We start from the raw sequence: 21,071 nt of genomic DNA on the forward strand, positions 1-21,071 counted from the left end.
CTAAGATCTATGGTGGAATAAATCTAGCTTTGTATTGCCTTGGATTTGAAGTGTTATAAAACGTAGCCAGATGGGGTTTACGATAAAATCAAGTCCAATGAGCACTGGATATAAAGATGGTATATATAAAAAACCTACCCTTTTGGCAATTGGCTCTAGGGCTGGAAAACGAGACAAGCAGCTCATTTAGATAAATGAGCCGAGCACGAACAAGAGAAGCTCAGCTTCACTCACCTCACCTCGTGTAGGTTTGTTTTACATATTATATTATACATATATGTAATTTGCATATATTGTATATATTTTATATATTATGAATCTTTAAAAAACAATTTTTCTTAAAAACAAGTCAGCTCTCGGCTTGGATTGTGACGAGCTCACCAGCAAAGCCCGAGCAGGGTATTATACCCTTATTCAGAGCTCGAACATCCCAAGCTCGGGTACGTTCGTGTGTAAAGGGCTTGGCTATCCAGATTTCGTTCAGTCTTATCAACTTGCTTATGCCCATGACGAGAGAGAGAACATTCACCATTCAACATTACCAAAATACATCCAACAGAATATTGGATGGGAGAGACAAAAGAGAAACATAAGAGCAAAACAACTACAATCTAGATGGTGATTGTGCATAGATCAGAGTACAAGCCGATCAGCCCCTCCCCCCTACTATGTAACTTAAGAGCCAGATACACATCAGACATGACCCGTTGCCGAAGCCTTCCGAAATCGAATTTGATGCCCCTGAAAAAGATGTCGTTTCTTTCAGTCCATATGACCCACCATGCTGAAAGCAACCAAACCCGCCACAATAATCTCCATTTTTTTTTGTGTCGTACAATCCTGGGACCAAGCAAGAGGTCCCGAATAACGGAGCACGGACGAGTTTGAACAAGTGGCGCACCCCAAGTTTGAAAAAATAAGTCTAGAACGACCGGGCAGAGCCAAAATAGGTGAGTCGTGTCCTCTACAGCCTTCTCGCAAAGAACGCACATGCTTGGAAATTGAATCCCCCGTTTCCTGACATTAATTTGGGTTTGAACACGATCAAGAGCCACAAGTCACGCCAAAGCTTTTGCCCTTGGAGCTGGCCCCTTACCCCACATACAATCACTGGGAAACCAGTCCATCCCGGACGGCAACAAGGAATGGTAAACTTGCTTAATGGAGAACCTATCTCCGCTCGCCATGGCCCAGTGAAGCCACGACAGGCCATGGACCGGCCTAAGATCTCTGCCACTGAAGGATCGAAGTGTCTTCCTCCACTCCAGCCAGAGGGACGAGTGACACACTGAACTGGGTGTGGAAAGAAGGGATTCATGTAGACTACCATATTTTTGCCTAACAAACATAGCCCAAGAAGATTGAGATGTGGAAGCTTCTCAAGCCCACTTCAAGACTAAAACGATGCTCCTCTTTCTCAGAGCTGGAATCTTCAAGCCGCCTCGCTGCCTCGGGAGAACGATCTGTTGCCAAGAAACAAGCGGGTACTTTTTGTGCGACACATTGCCAGCAAGCTCCATGCTCGGCGAGCCCCCCTCCGGCCCCCTTTCAGGTGAGTTCCCTCTTGCCTCTCTCTTTCCTCGTTGTCTTCTTCTTTTTCAGGCGAGCCTCCATCGACGTCCTTTTTTTTTTACATAAATGATCCTAGGTGCGTTGATCGCACCCGCGTCGCGTCGACGCGGGTGCGGCACCTGGTTAGCCGAATCCCTGTGACATAGTTCTTGACTAATCAAACTAACATATGAGCTTGGTATAATCTAATTAAAAAAGACTTCATAAATATTTAGCAATAATCACGAAAAAAAAATAAAGCATAAATTGGAGAACAAAACATGAGATGAAAAATGTCTTAATGTACTATTGCATATATTATAAGAAACAAAGATGCTAATACATGAGTTGGAGATCTATAAAATCAAAGGAATGTTTGGGGAAGCTCACTCGCATGGGGCAACAACCATGATTAGGAAATCTAATTGCAATTAACAAACAACCTTATAGGCTGATTACTTGAAATATGCAAATTCTAATAAATGAAATAAGTTACATGGTGCACAAAGTATAAGGGTTTGCATAGTAAAGGTAAATTCCTGTATAATCGTCATCATTTTCCACATCCAACAAAAGAAAAGGGCATATATTTGATTTCAATTTTACAGTTCATACAAATAAGGTGTTTTTTCTGAAGAAAATAAAATAAAAACCTATCATATTGGAATAATTAGCAAAAAAAAAAAAGGCAGAGAGGCGAGAGGTCACTGTGTACACAAACAGGAAAACAAAAATTCGTAATTAAGCAAGATTATATACCATAAAAATTGGAGAATAATTGTAGAAAAAATACAGAAAATCACATAAATAAGACTAAAACTCCAAGATATTTATTCATTGTTCATACATGAGCTTTTGTCCAGCATAACCCAAACAAAATGAGGAGCTCATCATCTATGCACCGACCCCACACAATTCTTATGAAAGCGATTCCAAAATTGCAGCAAGCCATTATATTTAGACCATATAAATAAGATCACCCATGATATTTACTCATACCATGATCATCACATGATCCAAAAACGGAAAAAAAAGGCTAAAGCTATTAAGATGCATTCAGTACTCAAATAATACTTCTCAAACAAAATCTATCCAAAAAAATACTAAAAAAAACAGAGAGGGACCTTCGGCTAGAGAGAGGGAGGCGAGGGCGGAAAAGGGGACATTAGGTTGGCCCCTTTTAAGGGCAAGAGAGAGGGAGGTGTCACTCGGTTGGCCCCTTTGCTGGCAATCGAAAACTCAGTAGAGAGAGAGAGAGAGAGAGAGAGAGAGAGAGAGAGAGCACCTCTAGCCCATAGACGAAAAAAATGCTGACCACCGGAAGGAACACTACGGTCCACGACGAGCACAGAATTAGTATGGAGGAGGAGACACAGAAGAGTTCTGAGCCTATTTTTTTTCTTCCTTCTCTTGTTTTTAAAACCCATTGGCGTCCGACTCAGTTAACGAGAGGGATAAGGCTTCCGTCTTGCTGCCGTTACCACTGGCCACACATCAAGCAACCAAGGGATCACTGCACAAAACAAAGCGCAATCACATTGCACTCGATCTGGACTCAGACAGAACACTGACCTAAAGCTGTAAACACCTACCAAAGGTGAAGAACAACTGAGCCATGAAGGTGAAGAAAAGGTGGATGAGAAAAAAAGAGGGTCGTGTGAATTATGAAAAGTAGAGCCCACAGTGAGAATCCATTGTTTCTGCTATGAGAAGCTAAGTTATATCAAAGAATAACATTTATGAGTCTGGCAGCAACTCCTACCAAAGGAAGAGAAAGGTGTGTTAGAGGTCATTTTCTTTTATTACACAGGTTGCTTGTGAGATTAGTTCCATTGATAGTTGTAGGTACTACTTTACAATAAGCACAAGAACGACCTGCTTCACCAAATGAGCAGAGCCCTTGTGTCTTTTAGTCTTGCTTTTCTACGGTAGCATAATCTTTCTTGAAATTGTTATTGCATAGATCTATCATAAGTTTACAAAAGTGCTCAAGGTAACATTCAAGACCCAGACACCTACCATATAACTTTGAAATTTATTAAGGCAACAAAATTTGGCGAAAGATCTATACATGGTTTTCTCTATCTAAGATCTATGGTGGAATAAATCTAGCTTTGTATTGCCTTGGATTTGAAGTGTTATAAAACGTAGCCAGATGGGGTTTACGATAAAATCAAGTCCAATGAGCACTGGATATAAAGATGGTATATATAAAAAACCTACCCTTTTGGCAATTGGCTCTAGGGCTGGAAAACGAGACAAGCAGCTCATTTAGATAAATGAGCCGAGCACGAACAAGAGAAGCTCAGCTTCACTCACCTCACCTCGTGTAGGTTTGTTTTACATATTATATTATACATATATGTAATTTGCATATATTGTATATATTTTATATATTATGAATCTTTAAAAAACAATTTTTCTTAAAAACAAGTCAGCTCTCGGCTTGGATTGTGACGAGCTCACCAGCAAAGCCCGAGCAGGGTATTATACCCTTATTCAGAGCTCGAACATCCCAAGCTCGGGTACGTTCGTGTGTAAAGGGCTTGGCTATCCAGATTTCGTTCAGTCTTATCAACTTGCTTATGCCCATGACGAGAGAGAGAACATTCACCATTCAACATTACCAAAATACATCCAACAGAATATTGGATGGGAGAGACAAAAGAGAAACATAAGAGCAAAACAACTACAATCTAGATGGTGATTGTGCATAGATCAGAGTACAAGCCGATCAGCCCCTCCCCCCTACTATGTAACTTAAGAGCCAGATACACATCAGACATGACCCGTTGCCGAAGCCTTCCGAAATCGAATTTGATGCCCCTGAAAAAGATGTCGTTTCTTTCAGTCCATATGACCCACCATGCTGAAAGCAACCAAACCCGCCACAATAATCTCCATTTTTTTTTGTGTCGTACAATCCTGGGACCAAGCAAGAGGTCCCGAATAACGGAGCACGGACGAGTTTGAACAAGTGGCGCACCCCAAGTTTGAAAAAATAAGTCTAGAACGACCGGGCAGAGCCAAAATAGGTGAGTCGTGTCCTCTACAGCCTTCTCGCAAAGAACGCACATGCTTGGAAATTGAATCCCCCGTTTCCTGACATTAATTTGGGTTTGAACACGATCAAGAGCCACAAGTCACGCCAAAGCTTTTGCCCTTGGAGCTGGCCCCTTACCCCACATACAATCACTGGGAAACCAGTCCATCCCGGACGGCAACAAGGAATGGTAAACTTGCTTAATGGAGAACCTATCTCCGCTCGCCATGGCCCAGTGAAGCCACGACAGGCCATGGACCGGCCTAAGATCTCTGCCACTGAAGGATCGAAGTGTCTTCCTCCACTCCAGCCAGAGGGACGAGTGACACACTGAACTGGGTGTGGAAAGAAGGGATTCATGTAGACTACCATATTTTTGCCTAACAAACATAGCCCAAGAAGATTGAGATGTGGAAGCTTCTCAAGCCCACTTCAAGACTAAAACGATGCTCCTCTTTCTCAGAGCTGGAATCTTCAAGCCGCCTCGCTGCCTCGGGAGAACGATCTGTTGCCAAGAAACAAGCGGGTACTTTTTGTGCGACACATTCCCAGACCAAAGGAAGTGCGAAAGCAAACGGTTAATCGTCTGCTCTACTATCGTTGATATAATAGACATGCTCATTTGAAACTCTAGTAATCTGGCTAAAACATGGCAAATGAGCGTCACTCGTCCCGCAAAAGATAAATATCGAGCCTTCCAAGCCTGCAATCTCCCTTGCACCCGCTCTATGGTAGACATCCAAGTAGAAGTTCCTGCTGGCTGCAGAGAGTGCAACGATAGACCCAAGAAATTGACAGGAAGGTCGGATATTGGGCAGTTGAAGATCCTTGCAGCAGCCGATTGGAGAAGAGGGTCAGCATTGAGTAAGACTAGAGCGCACTTACTCTCGTTCAGGCGAAGGCCTGAAATTGCAGCTAAGACTTTAATAATGAAGCACAACCTAGACATTTGATTAACATTCGCATGTCCAAATATTAAAGTATCATCTGCATATTGAATTGTGTGACCAACAAAACCAGAAATGCCCAAGGATTCCAAGAAGCCTGTTTCTTCTGCCCTTTTTATGAGAATAGGTAAATCATCTACCACGATATTAAAAAGGATAGGTGCTAGAGGACAACCCTATCGTACACCTCTAGCCAACTTGAATTCTTTCACTCTCATTCCATTGATGCAAACTGATGATACGGATTTTGTGACCAACTCCTTAACCCATGCTATAAACCGGCTGCCAAACCCCATATTTGTTAGAGATTCAATCAGAAAATCCCATGCCAGACTGTCATAAGCCTTGTGAAAATCCAATTTTAGCATGAAGTGCGGTGAGCCAGTCGACTGTAAAGAGTGAAGAAGCTCAGTTGCACAAATAAAAGATCCTTGCAAACTTCGACCTGGAATAAAAGCACCCTGGTTCGGAGAAACAAGTTGATCAATGACAGCGCGCAATCGATTAGCCAACACCTTAGATATAATGCGATACAGAGCATTCATCACCGAAATCGGCCTGAAGTTGGATATGTCTGACGCCCCTTGCCTCTTAGGAATCAAAGAGATGACTGCCACATGATATGGTTTAGGCAAATTGCATTACGATAGAATTCATCGAACAAGTGGAGCAGGTCAGTTTTAACACTTGACCAAAATGCTTTAAAGAAGTCAATGTGAAAACCATCAAGTCCTGGTGCCTTTTATCCCGATAGTTCGCTAATAGCATTCGAAATCTCCACTTCAGTGAATCTAACCTGCAAAGAAACAGATTGGTTTGCCGCCAACCGCTTATTGCCCATATCGCCGATGACACCCCCGACGCCTAAGTCAGCCGAATACAACCTGGAGAAATAAGAAGTAATAGCTGGCAGACAATTGTGCGGACCAAACTGACATCCATCGATCTCGATCGAGAGTATCTGGTTCTTACTGTATTTATTTGATGCGTTCATATGAAAAAATCATGTATTATCATCGCCATTAGCCAACCATGCAACTCTTGCCCTCAACTTCCATCTAAGCTCATCTCGTGCTCTTCATTCTACAATGAGAGCAGAGAGTACGACGATATGCTCCTGCAACTGAAGCACTTGACCCTCCGGTACACCAACAAGATCGACCTGACATTGGGTCAAATCGGAGAGCTCGGCTTCCCACTGGCCGATGAACCTAAACTTGTTCAGGTTATTAAAACTTAGCCATTCCTTAATACATTTCCGAAGACGAAGAAGCTTAGCATGGATGCAGATGGCCACCCAAGATCCCGTAGCAGGTTGAGCCCACGATTGACCTACCAACTGCTGAAAGTCTGGCACCCGAAGCCACCATTCCTCAAAGAAGAACCTACGACACGCCTTGAAGCCTGCGCCCCACAAAACAGTCATTTGTCCATGATCGGACATGGTCCGTGGCAGCAGACAAGCAGTGACATCCGGAACTGCGTGAAATAGTTCTGGGGAGAGAAAAACGCGATCAAGTATCCGCAAGCAAGGGCGAGACCTCATATTTGACCACGAGAATTGCTCCCCCACATGAGGTACTGAGTAAAGTTGGTTCCGCTGAACAAACTCCTGAAACCCCCTAATGGAGGGGTTGAGAAGAACCGGTAAACTAGAATCCTGCGTGGACAACAGGCAATTGAAATCCCCTCCTAAACACTGAAGAGCTCCAAATGTAACCAGAACTCGATCCAAATCAGCCCAAAACATAGGTCGTGAAGTAGACACGACAGGACCATACACAAAGGTGAGAACAACATCTTGCAGCGACGGCAACAAGTTTGCAGAAAGGGAGATTGAATAAATACCAATATCTACTATCGCCACCTTAAGAGAAGCTTTTCAAAGAACCAGGATTCCCCCAACAAACCCAACGGACGGCTTAAAAGCATATGCCGCACCTCTCCATAAGAAAGATACCACTGTTAATGGAATATCCTTCATTTTGGTTTCACAAATTGCAAAGACATCCGGACTTTCATACCTAATCCAATTAGCTAAAAACAACTGCTTACGGGGGCAATTCATGCCTCTAATATTCCAAATACACATCTTCATGATAAATAATCAGACAACACCCTAGTACGCCTTTGCCTGGCTGAGCGTCGAACTCAGCTGGAGCCATCTGCCTGAATCTGGGCTTGCGAACGGGCCAATGATTTAGCTCTACGAAGACTATTTGTGACCCTGACCGCCGATCGTGCTCGAGGAACAATCTGTTGTTGGATCGAAGAAAGCTGCCCGATTGAAATCTGCACTCCTAGTGCCTGCACAGCCTCGACGAATGACATACCCCATATGTCAAACAAGTCATCGACCCCCTGCGACTCACCCCCTGAACTTGACGAATCTGGGCAAGATTGTGGATGCACTGGTTGCAAGCAGGAGTCCCCCGAGTTCCCCTAAACCGATGCTCCGATACCCTCCATGGGACAACCCCCGTCTTGATCGGGCAAGCAGTTCGCCGAACTCAAAAAGTGAGTTGGGTGCAGCATGCAAGGTGACAATGAGACCACGCAGGTAAAACCCAAAACATACATTGGGGCAGACCCCATGCACACCAGGACGCCTTTGCATGGTAGGAATATCGTCAGAATACGAATTGTAGAATCGACTGAACACAAGCTCCCATGATGATCGAAAAATGAACGGGCCCAGGATCCATCATGAGCGACAGATGCAACACAACTCCCAGAAGCAAGATCGTGCTGGCGGCCCAATAGTTGAAGAGGCAAACCGGATGAACATATAGAGCCCGAAGAATTCTCAACGCAAGTGGACTCACACTCCATCTCGAAAGCAGTTTTACTCATTAATTCATCAGGGCAGATGAGACAGATTGTCGGCTTGGAAGGACGCTTCTCGATGGACGCTTTAGGATACGAGCGGTATAACTCTGACGAACGACCGACATCATGGGATGGACAGACGACACTGGATGCCTTCAACGGTACCCAAAGCGAACCTATCTTAACCGCCGAAAATGAAGAGGTACCTGCCTCCATGGTACACACCTGCGCCACATCACTGAAAGATACAACAGGTCGACGAGGGTCATGGACCCGGTGCCTGGCGTGTGATGAAGGTTCCGGCATACAAGACTTGCCGGAGAGGCAAATAATATGACGAATTTTTGAACGATCCGAGCCACACCTGTGACAGAAAACTCTTGAACGGAAGTTGCGATTGAAACAGACAGTACACCACCAGTCTCCCGGCTTCGCCCGACACGTATCCGCCCATCGCCTAAGGCTGCAGAAAGAAGGTTGCCACGTCGGCCAAACCAGATTCCACCCCTCTAGTACATCCTTGTTAGAGTAGGGTCGAAAGAAAGGAGCATTGAGCGACCCTTGAATCTCATTTTCTTCCAAAGCTTCCCTGTGAAGAGACTTGACAAACCACCAAACATCCCTTATATCAAGCTCTCGTCGACACAAACCGCGGACCAAGAACCCAGATAATGATGCAAAGAATCCCTGAGATAGCCTAAACGGGACCCTAACCGAAACTCCCCACTTCTGGAGCGACACCGCGAAGGCCCAAGCATTAATACCCTTCGCTAACTCCAAGAGAGTTTTTTTGTTGTGCGAAATTGACTGACTACACGAGAGACTCCAAAATCGATCCGACCCCCGCAACTTGCCTCTCATCATCAGCAAAGAGAGAGAGAGAGAGAGAGAGAGAGATAAAGTTACCCTGCTGCTTCGACAAGGATGCCTTCGTGATGAAGGCGCAGAAGGATCTGAAGGCGGTAGACGAGAAACCTTTTCTCTCGAACAGGAACAGGGAATCCACCAGAGCTCTTTGGGCACCGAGGGACGCAGCGACGAGACGGTGGGGTTGGTGGTGCAGTCGAGGCTGAACGGTCTCCTGGCTGAGGATGACGCGTTGTAAGGGCGTGAGGTGCTTTAATTTAAAAGGGGAAACTAGGCATGACTGCTAGGGTTTTTCATAGAGAAAGAGTGCGGTACGGAGAAATGCACCGGTTGGAGAAGTCATCGGAATGTTGGTGTGGACTGGGGGTGGTCGGATGGATTGCCCGACGACCCAATCGAAAGAGGGGGGGTGGGGTGACACGGGAAACAGAGGGGAATCAACACCGAGAGATTTAGGGATCTGCTGGCTTGGTGGAGGATGATGGGGAAGTGGGGTGGCACCGGCCGGAAAGCACCGGTGGCCGGAGGAGGAACCGGATGAGAGGGGGAGGGGGGGGAAGTGGTGTCGGGTGAGGGTTTCACTTAGATCAGTGGTTTACAGCAGCCCTCAGATGGAAATACACGATGGCTTCTGGTAGATGATGAAGGAAGAGAGAGTAGGGGAGAAAGGGTAGTTGGCAAGACGGAGAGAGAGAGAGACAGAGGAAAAGGGTAATCTTCCGGAAGCTTGTTAGTGAGAATGCATCTTCCGGGCAAAGCAGTGGCCGGTTGTGCGAATGAGGGAGATGGTGCTGGTGGTTTTCACTCAGGTGGCTGGGAGGAGGCAGAACGTCAAGGGAGGAAGGAGATGGGAGAGAGAGAGAGAGAGTACTATATCATAAACAATATAGGAAAGCAACGGATAAAGTAATTTAATTGGTGAGTGTGGAGAGTTTTTAGTCCTATATCGAAGAGCGTGGAGGAAACGACGGTCCCATGCGGTTATAAATATGGGCCGCTGTCCGTCTTGAAATCTTGCCTTAAACTAATGAGTAAGGAAAACAAAGTGAGCGGTGAGAGCCGTTCACAGCGCCTCTCATGCGATGCGCAATAATTTATGGAGGGGCTATAGGCTGGCCGGGCGTTGACGCTGCTTACTTTGCAGAACTCACCCGAGCGGGCCTCCCACCCAACCCCCCCCCCCCAATACCTTTATTCAAATCTTTCTACTGACAAAGTCGTCAAAACCATTATAATCTCGGTTAATACCATCCTGAATACCGCCCCAGTCACTCACTCTCTCTCTCTTAACCATCTCATTTAGAATTCATTCTCAATTCATATTTTCATGTCGGTGTTCTTTCCTTCTTTTCTCATTATTCCTTCCGTTATTTATATGCCCTGTTTGATCAAACCACATTCTTAGTAGGAAGAAACAAGCCATGTAATCTCTAGTTTCAGGCTTTCAGCCCTTTCACCAACCTTTTCTAGACGAGTTCTACGGGCAGTGTCGATTAATACTAGACCGGTGGACTACCTCTTTGGCAGCAAGAACGAGCAGTGACTTCCTTTCTCCTGAAATCGAGCCTTCACATCAGGATTCGCCTTATGGGGGCAGAGAGGAGTTTGTTTTGGACACACCCACTTATTCGAAAAAATTGGGATAAGCTGGGAGATGGCGGTGTGCTGCCACGAGGTGGTATCCAAGTTTTTCTTGTTCTTTCTAGACAAGTGGTGCCTTGAATCCCTCGGAAACCATGATTGGGTTTCGGCATACCCGAGTCAATGTGCGTGCTTATCCTAATTCAAGCAGCATAGGCAGTTGGAGCCATGGCTTTTGCTCCCGTTAACTAGGGGTGATTGAAAGAAAGCCCTCTTTTTCTCTCATTGTTATGCTGCAGCTGCAGCCTTCATTGGAATATTGTGTTGTTTGAGATTCCTTGTGCTGTTTCTTGGAATTTGAATCTTGTTCAGGTTGAGCTGCTTTCTTTTGTTGTGTCAGATTTCTGTTGAGCAAGCACACCCCCTTAATGATACCATGTTTTTCTTTTTCTTCTTTGGGAAGAATTGCATGTACAAGTAACCTGGTTTCTATTGGAAGTTGTTGACAACTGGATTTTTTTCTAATTAGTAACATTCTATGTGCAATTTCTTTTTTCGGTAGCTTAGTGGAGGATTTCCTGGTGCAAGATTTAGTTGTTTTTCTGGAATGCCCGAACTGAATCAGGTACATGAACATTACTTAACTTGACCTTTCTGCATTTGAATAGTGTTTCTGAAATTATGTCCTCTCTGTTTCTATCAGTTTATATTTCTCTTCTTGTTAGAGCTCGGTATTATCAGATTTTGAACTTCTTTGTTTAGTTCGGCTTATCAATAATCTGTGACATGAGAGATGGTCATGGTGGCCATGACTTTTTCCAGTTCTTTATAACAGTGGATTCATCACTTACTAGTTGACTCTACTTACAGTTTCAGATCAGTAATGGAAAACTAGGTTGAATAGGCTGCCTTGGGGCATGAATTGTTGGTAGAACTAGAAACAAATAGCTTAGTGAGAAAAAGAAAACTCAAAAGGAGGTGCTTGGTGCCTTATAATCAGTGTGATTAATGCATGCATACTTGAAAATAAAAGTAATTGATTTTGGGGATCAAACTTTCTCTCGCGAGTATACAACAACAACAACAAAAACAACAACAACAACAACAACAACTACGCCTTCATCCCAAAACAATTGGGGTCGGTGATATGAACCAACAAAGAAAATCATTCTGGGTCTTCCACATGAATCCTTCTCCTCCAATCATTTCTATCCAATGCCATGTCCTCGGTGAGGTTCAAAGCATTCATATCCTTTCCTATCATCTCCATCCAAGTCTTCCTAGGCCTACCCCTACCCCGACCTCTTTTAACTAATATATTTTCCCATTTCTCCATCATTCTAACTGGAGCATCATTAGGCCTTCGCCGAATATGTCCAAACCACCGTAAACGATTCTCTCTCATCTTATTTTCAATGGGTGCAACACCTACCTTCTTACGTATCTCCTCGTTCTGAATCTTATCTTTTATTGTATTTCCACACATCCATCTAAGCATACGCATCTCAGCTACACTCATTTTTTGAATATGATGTCTCTTGGCAGCCCAACATTCCGTACCATATAGTAAAGCGGGCCTAATAGTCGTCCTATAAAACTTTCCCTTCAACCGCAATGGCATTCTACGATCGCACAACACTCCAGTTGCACTTTTCCATTTCATCCACCCAACCTTTATCCTATGATTTACATCTCCATCACTTTCTCTCTCGAGTATGCTTGTGAAAAATTTATATATTATATAGACCAAGGGAAATTTTCCTATTGGCATGATGATTAAAATCTAATGTTGCAAAAGAATAGCATCAATACAAAGGCATTGCTCCAGCCATTACATTATGAGATTATGGAGACTCTGTGCTTCAGAACATATAAAGAAGATTTGGGGACCATAAGACAGATTACTCATGCATGTAAATTGATGGTCAACTGTTAGGCACTTGTTTCTAAGTCGAAATGCATCTGTCTTCCTCCTTGAGCATTAAATTAGTTATGTTGAGCCATTGTAGGTTGTTCCCCATTAGTAACAACATCATTTAATTCCACCTGTACAACAGTCGATAAATAATTTATTCGAGTTAAAAGTTGCTCTACTCTCAGGCATTAAAAATTAGAAAACAAGAATCCATAAAATTTGGAAAAAATTTAAGATAACGTAACTTTTTTGGCATAATTCATCAAAACAGCTAACATTAGTCCCCAAGGTTTTGCAGAAAACCATGTTCGATCCTATGTCACACGGACTCGGCTAAGGAGGTGCCGCACCCGAGTCGACACGCCCCGACACGGGTGCGGACTCGGGTGCGGCTTCGGACTCGGCCCGGACTCGGTCAACGCCGAGTCGGACTCGGTCAACGAGTCCAGGCCGAGTCCGCCCACATTTTGGACTCGGTCAACTTTGACCGAGTCCAAAAATGTCCCTAAAAAACTATTTTTTTATATTTTTTATTTAAAAAAAAATATATAAAAAAAGACACTGTGACTGTGCACAGTGCACAGTCTGTGACTGTGCACAGTGCACAGTCTGTGACTGTGCACAGTGCACAGTCTGTGCAGTGTGCACTGTGCACAGTCTGTGACTGTGCACAGTGCACAGTGCTGTGCCTGTGCACAGTCACAGTCACAGTCTGTGACTGTGCACAGACACCTGTGGCATTTTAAAAATAAAATAAAATAAAATTATATATATATATATATATATTTTGCCGAGTCCCCGTGTCCAAAAATTTTAAAATTGTGCCGCACCCGTGTCGCACCCGCACCCATGTGACATAGGTTCGATCACATTTTCTTGTTTTTTTGAGTGTCAAGCCCTATGGATATGATCCACACAGTTTGTTTAGTCAAAACATATTTTAGATTGTCCAATTGTATTGTATAACCCGATTTTTGAAGTGCTTCAAAATTTTGGTCCTTGTATATGGACCATGTTGAAGGCATCTATGGGTTCAAATTCATCAAAACTTGCATCTATGAGTTTTAGCTACAGAATATGGTTCTCTAGAGTGTAGCCAATATTTTCCCCAAAATAAACTATTTTTACTGTAATTACTGCTAACCTATCTTCTGTTGGTACAAAGGCATTACTTTTTCACCTTCCAGCAATCAAGATGTATTTTATATGCCAACCTGAGTTTGGAGGTCAATCAATTAGATGGATAACAATTTGATATATTCCTCCCTTAATTTTTTATCTTATTTTTTTTATTTATCCCTAAAATGCATTAATTTTTATATCATCATTATCCCATGCCACAACAGTTTGGTTCAACTTAGGGAAAGAGGCATCAAACTTTGGAGGAGAAGAGAGGGTGATTGATAAATTGTTAAAGGTCATATTTTTAATGTCAAAAAAATTTCATAGATTTTTTTATTAACCATAACTAATGGTAGGTGCATTTTTCCCTTTTCCCTAATCTAAATAATCTTTCAGTTCATTCAAACTACCAAGGATCAAATTCTCTAACGATTAGAGATGGATAAAGTTTACCTATTCTTCACATTGGTTCCTCTGAGTTCAAAAATGGTTTGTACTTAAGTCTCTGGCATACATCGCATCGCCCCATAACCTATCAAACCTATTTTTTCATCTCCTTCCATGCAAACTTTTGACTTGAATATCGATAAGTCTGTTGGACTCCTTCATGTCCTATTGTGGGAGTTGCGTGGTACTGATCTATGAAAAGAGTCGTAAGACCAAATTTGGGAGAAACTACTATCCGCCCACGGTGCATCACCAAATTCTTCCAGAGTCAAACCCGGGAGTCTCCCCTCTCTGAATCAGCACTGTGACTTTAGAGATGAAGTAGTGTACCACACACTCCCGTTGGAGATCATACAAGAACAAGAAAGTGACTGTCGTCATGCTGTGACACGTTAACTCGTCCTCGTATCCCCACTGCGAGAGGACATCAACCACTTGATTACTGCCCCCCTTGTGGTACTGGATCTCAAAGTCTTACTCGAGAAGCTTTATGACCCACTTCTGCTGAGTGAGAGTGCTCACCCTCTATTTGAGCATGAACTTGAGACTCCTATGGTCTGTCCTGACTACAAATGACAACCAATCAGATACGTCTGCCATTTGTCCACAACCAGGATGATGGCCATGAACTTCTCGTATATGGACAAGTCTCGCTTTCTAACTATGATGACCTTGCTGAAATAGGCTAGGGGGGTGTTCTTGTTGCATGAGAACAACCCCTATACATAGCTCGAATGCGTCGGTCTCAACCACAAAGGTCTTTGTGAAATCTAGTAAGGACAACACGGGCGCCTGAGTTATGGCCTCCTTTAGGGACTCAGAAGGTTGTGGTTGCCTTGGGGCTCCAATCGAAGGCACCCTTCTTCAGTAGGGAGGTCTGGGGGTGGGCGATCTGAAAATGCCCCTAAATAAATTTTTGGTAGTACCCGATAAGGCCGAGAAATCCCTACAGTCCTTTGAGAGACTGAGACATCCCCAATCATCAGAGTTAGGGGACAGGGTTACCAATTATTATTCTAGGTAGTAGATCCCACAAATATTTGTAGAAATTTGGATGCATCCCCCGTTTATTCCTACCTCTAGAGAATTCTCTCTCGGTCTCTGAAATCGTTCCCTTTAGAGTGGACTCAGTTAATCGTTTGAGTTATAAATTTATATAAAATAATAAACCCTCGAACGGTCTTAGTTGTTTATACGTTTTGTCCTTTGAGTACTCACATGTCAATAATTATCGAAACAAGATTATAATGTTTACTCTACTTCTTCGAACTAGAAGTGATACACCGCTTATATCAATCTGTGGTTCATTCAAATTGATTACGACTAATGTGAAATATGATAATGCATATGTTAGTCTTGTTCTCTTGTCTGATGTTGTTGCATCTACGAGGCTTTCATGAGTCTGACCCATTTTATGGGATACAGGTGCCGATTAGACAAATGCTACAAGCGATGGTGCGATGATGCGATGACGTGATGATATCAAATAATCCACTCACTCTGTTGTTCACTCCTGAGCACATTTTATAATTTTGTATAAGGACTTTTGTATAACACTATTTCTATTTAAAACCTTGTTTTGAATCTTCATGGTTTTGCATGGGTGTTTAAAAATGCATACCCAAATCCAAGATATTTAGGGACCCAATTTATTGGCTAAAATTTTTTAATCTACCCAAGGTTCGTTGACTTATTCTTTTCAAATATTGTTTTCGTTGAACTACCATTTTTAACTATGAAAAATGATTGATTATTAAAATTTTATTTTTTTTCTAAAATTTACAAGTTCAGAATTTTGAGGCATTACTATAATGCTTGTAGATTTTCTACAGTTATTAAACAAATGAATGATAAAAACAAAAGCAATATATATATCAAGAATTTATTCAGTAAGTAACCCTAGTTAAATTTCGCTGACAAAATTTCTTTAAGGAGGGAAGAATATAAATCTCGTGAATTTTCGATAATATTTATGAAGAATAAAATAAAATTTAATGTTAAAATATTATTTGAACTTAAGATGAGATTTAATTATAATTCGAACTTTAATTTAGAATTGAAATGAATCTCAAACTGAGAATTTATTTTGAATTGAGTTTTGATTTTTAATCGAAATTCAATGAGACTCCAAATTCAAATGCACACTCAATAATACAGTGGAATAGTATATTTGAAAATTGATTAGACTTTGGGCGGGTTATAATAATACAACTACACACACCACTGGGTTTTAAAAATTTAATTAAGGAAATTAATGGAAACTAATACTCAATTAAATTCAGAATTTGCATGTCTTAACAAAATCCAACTTAATCAAATATATCCCAAAAAGAAGCTAGATTATCCGGGAAAGTAGAACGATGTTGATCCGTCTGACACGATCGAGCAACCCGCCATCACACCAACTTATGCATTATCTAAAAAATATTAAAGTAGGGGGCATTAATCCACAACCCCAGTAGGTTACACCAAAACACATAAACACGGATATAATCCAAATACAAGAGATAAACATTGACACATTTTCCGATAAATGACTAAATCGTGCAATACAGTATATCAAGATAAGCATAATTTACATTTTCATAATCAATCATGTTTGCAGTCAAATTTTAGAACAATTATTCTACAATGTATAAATCTAAAGTAAACAAACAATTCATCTTAAACCCTACAATCATGCACAAGCTGAAATAATGACAGTGATTACATACTTAATGTTTTGTTTATCTTTTCTAGCCCTTAAGGGTACACATTCAAGGTTTTTAACTCCGATTCAACCAATCCAATGAGGTATCTGTTATGCCATGCAATTCATTAGCCTTATTGATTAAAAGAATCCACCAACTCCCTTCGGAGATTTTCATTGGAGCGGTCCGTGACTGAGAGAACTTTTAATGGTCTATACGGAATCGATTCCTACTCTACAGAGATTCAAACCATATCACCTAAGACACACGATAGTCCAACCCCTCTACGACCAACGACTGTGGACCCACAGAGGCGCCTAGCTCTCCAAAAGCAACAATGGTCATCCAGTCAAGTGTCACACCACCCTTTCCAAGGTGGTCCCAGGTTTGAATGGGTCATTAGGTATTATTTAATATTAAACTCATAAATTATATTTCAAGTACTCTCAACACACGAGCCCACTAACTCAAGCTTCACTCAGGGAGACTCTATAACACAAGTTGTCTTTAACCCATTCAAACTCCATCTCTGGGTAACTTTGAGCATGATGTCTTTGAGGCAATTATGTGATTATATGCATGTTTGTCTAGTCATTTCATTCCTTGGTGCTTTACAAGCACCCATGAGTCCCACCCATGAGTCATTTCATTCGTCATTTCACAAGTACTCGATAGGGGTACTTGTTATTTTCCTCTTTTTTTGTATTTATTTTTGCACTTTCTTTTTTTCTTTTTACCCACATAAGGGGCCCCACCATTGAGTCTATGGGGCCCCCAACGGTCACATTTGTGATAATGTGATCGTTGGGGGCTCTCAACGACTCCATGGGGAGCCCCCTTTGTGGCTCTTCTTTTAAGGCCATAAGGCCACCCTTACTCTCTTTTTGTATATATAGGGGTGAACCCCTCCTATATTCTTCATTCTTGAGAGCTCTTTCTCTTTTCAATAAGAGATATTTATATTTTTATGTTGTGTTGTCCCGTTGTGGATTTGGGTGTCATCTCTTTTGTCTGTCCATTGGTGGACATTGTAAGTGCTTATAGCACTCTTTGTTTTTCCGCATATCTCATTACACTAATGTGCACTGGGCTGCAGTGAAAAGAATTTTAAGATACTTGAAAAGTACTTTGACGTTTGAGTTATAAGGCCGTCCAGAGCCAAGAATCTTTTTGTATACACTGATGCTGACTGGGCCTAATGCTCAGATGATCGTAAGTCAATAGGAGGGTATGCCATTTTCTTTGGTCCAAATTTAATATCATAGAGTTCAAAGAAGCAGTCCAGTGTATCCAGATCCAACATTGAATCAAAGTACAGGGCCTTGGCTGACGCAGTAGCAGAAGTTATGTGGATGAAATACCTTTTACAAGATCTTAGTAGCTGTTTAACTGAAGTTCCCAATATTTGGTGTGATAATGTAGGTGCATCTCTTCTAGATCATCCAGTGTATCATAACAGGTGCAAACATGTGGAAATTGATCTTCATTTTATCAGAGATAGAATTGCTAAACACATGTTATGTGTGAAGTGCATCTCCTCAAATGATCAAATTGCAGATATATTTACCAAACTGCTGAGTTTAAACCGCTTCAAATTCTTGTGTAGCAAACTCAACATTGGGTTTGGTATGTTGAGTTTGAGGGGGCGTGTTAGAGAATCGGGTTCTCAAGATCGGCATGCAAGAGCTGATCCAATACAGGAAGCGGGCCTAAAACCCGCCCCAGTTCAGGTTGCCAATTGTGAGGCTCGTAGTAGAGATCTCAAGAGCTGTGTTAGTTTGGAAACTCTTGAGCATGAAGATGACAGTCATGACTTTCCAAGCAATAGAGAAGGAAGTTGCCAAGCTCTCAAGAGTCCTAATATTGTTAAGAATCCCACTCTCATTTGGAAAGAGGTTGACGTCATTATGCCTGCATATGGAAAGTTATCTAATGTAACCTCTATGTATAAATTCATGAGAAATAAAATTGAAAAAGGCTGAGAGAGAGAGGTCAGCCATTACCGTGGATATACGTCACTCTAACCAAACCACATAAAATCAAGTTCTTTTGGTGTGTGCTTTATCGTGTTCATGTGGCTGCATCTTCTCCTGAACCATGTTTTTGCAACTGTATCTTTTTATCAATTTACTATGGTTATGAAAAAAATTGTGATATGGATATAGGGAATCACTCAAGTTCTTTCCATTATACACAGCCAACATCAGCCATGGTTGAATGGCATGGAGCTACTTGAAGATCAACAGAATCAGCATGTTCTCTGAACTGGACTTGATGGGTATTTTATGTACTTGTTATTCTTTGTTTTGGCACTTAGAGCTTTTGTATGTTACACAAAGAAGTCCGGTAGAGTGCCAGTAAAGTTGCAGCTAATCTAATTCTTCTGTTCCAGTTGTAACCTAGTCTTTCAGTGGAAACCAAACATGTTTACCCATTGAAGTTTATTGCTTATCAGCTAAATTACCAGGATATGTGGTGAGGGAAATTTTGATATCATGTTCTTTATGGGAATTTTTGGGACTCGAGTTAAATGAAGCATCTTGCTGCTATGAATTTCACTAAGCTGGTGGCCTAACAACAGAACAAAGGCCAACACTGCGCAATGTGGTCCATCCTGATGAACTTAAGTCTGGTCCCAACTTTCTAGTTTAATTGCTGGTGGAACCCTCTTTGGCTGCTTCTAAGCTTTGTCCTGTCTCTGGAAGTATGCATGTGCTGGGTACTATTATCAGTCATGCTTTTCTAGTGTAGACCTCATCATGGTCCTAGAGTTGATGGGCACTGCGCTTAGGACTAACAGAAAACCCTTGAAAAGACTGAATTTATGGGCACATTTGCTTGCATCTCATGTGGTTACATCTCATTTGATTCGAAATCATCATTCCAAATCACATACTGGACAATGTGGTTTGGAATCATGTGAAAAGTGATTTAAATAACCCCAAATGTGACTTCGAATCTCATTTCCCAATTTTCTCACGTTTGCTTGCACGTGAGCAATGGGCCAAACGAGAATGGTGAGAGTGATTCTCATTTGGGACGAAGCAAATGTGCCCTATGTATTACCAGCTTGTATTATTTTAAGCTCGACAATTTTTTTCTCCTGAACCACACATTTTAAGTTTCTGTCGCTTCATGTTCTTAATCCCAGTTTAAGAGACAAAATTGAGTTTTAACTGCATGAGCATCCGATGCCATTTTGTGTTCCAAGTCTATTAACTAGACTTTGCTTGGCTGCGAGTTGGCTTTAGTAGTTCTCTTCTCTTGTTTTTTCTGTGATAAAATTGCAATTATCACAAAAACAGATCAAGTTAGTGAAATTTACAGGACCGGCCGTGCTCTCTCTCTCTCTGCATGGAGGAGCTAAGAGACTCCTCTTCCTAACGGGTGACAACAAACTTAACCAACTGCTGCAGTGGATCGTGCCTCTCACTGAGATTAATGCCAACCGTGCATATAAACTAACCTCAGCATGGGATTCCTCCTCTGACTAAAGACTGCATCTCATCCATGCATTTCAGGAACGCAGAAGTTATGTCTAAGCAGGTTTAACTTTTCCTCCATAACCCCACAAATCCACTTCTCTTCTTCATGTTATGCATCAAAAACATTCATTTGTTGTCAATTTTTTGTTCGTAATGCTCCACATGCATGATTCTTTTTTATTACTGCATATGCTTGATTCTTCAAATCTATGAAAGGAATACAAAGCAGCAAATTAGCATGTGAAGTGAGTCTACAGAATTCCTGGGTAACAAGACAGTGAGAAGGGTTATCATCCCTTAAACAAGGCCAAAAAGAATGGTGGCTTGGGCTTTCTTTGGTTTGGTGTCTCTTCTGTTCCTACCAAACTCTCACTGGAAGGCAGGAAATCCAAGACGTTACGGCGACTGGGCAAGGGCCGAGGACCGTCCGTGCATGCGTGTGGTTAGGGGTGGCAATCGTGTCGGGTTGGCGGGTCAGCATACCTCAACCCGAACCCGACCCGTTTATTAAACGGGTCGGCTGTGGCAAACACGAACCCGGCCCGTTTAATAAACGGGTAACCCGACACGACTCGCCAACCCATTTAATAAATG

At 42.1% G+C, this 21,071-nt stretch overlaps 1 long non-coding RNA gene and 1 other non-coding gene across 2 annotated transcripts; one reads left to right on the forward strand and one right to left on the reverse strand.

The window, feature by feature from the left end:
* Nucleotides 1–515: 515 nt before the first annotated feature.
* On the reverse strand, nt 516–10,065 carry LOC149821171 (uncharacterized). Its single transcript, XR_016426514.1, has 2 exons — nt 9,277–10,065; nt 516–1,707 (listed from the first exon to the last, which is right to left on the reverse strand). It is a non-coding gene; the product is annotated as an uncharacterized LOC149821171 (long non-coding RNA).
* A 186-nt stretch (nt 10,066–10,251) lies between these two features.
* Nucleotides 10,252–10,403, forward strand: LOC149821172 (U12 minor spliceosomal RNA). The gene has a single exon (XR_016426932.1). It is a non-coding gene; the product is annotated as a U12 minor spliceosomal RNA (small nuclear RNA).
* The last annotated feature ends 10,668 nt before the right edge of the window (nt 10,404–21,071 follow it).

The sequence above is a fragment of the Nuphar pumila genome, chromosome 12, assembly GCF_984573655.1.
Source record: "Nuphar pumila chromosome 12, dmNupPumi1.hap1.1, whole genome shotgun sequence".
Lineage (NCBI taxonomy): Eukaryota > Viridiplantae > Streptophyta > Magnoliopsida > Nymphaeales > Nymphaeaceae > Nuphar > Nuphar pumila.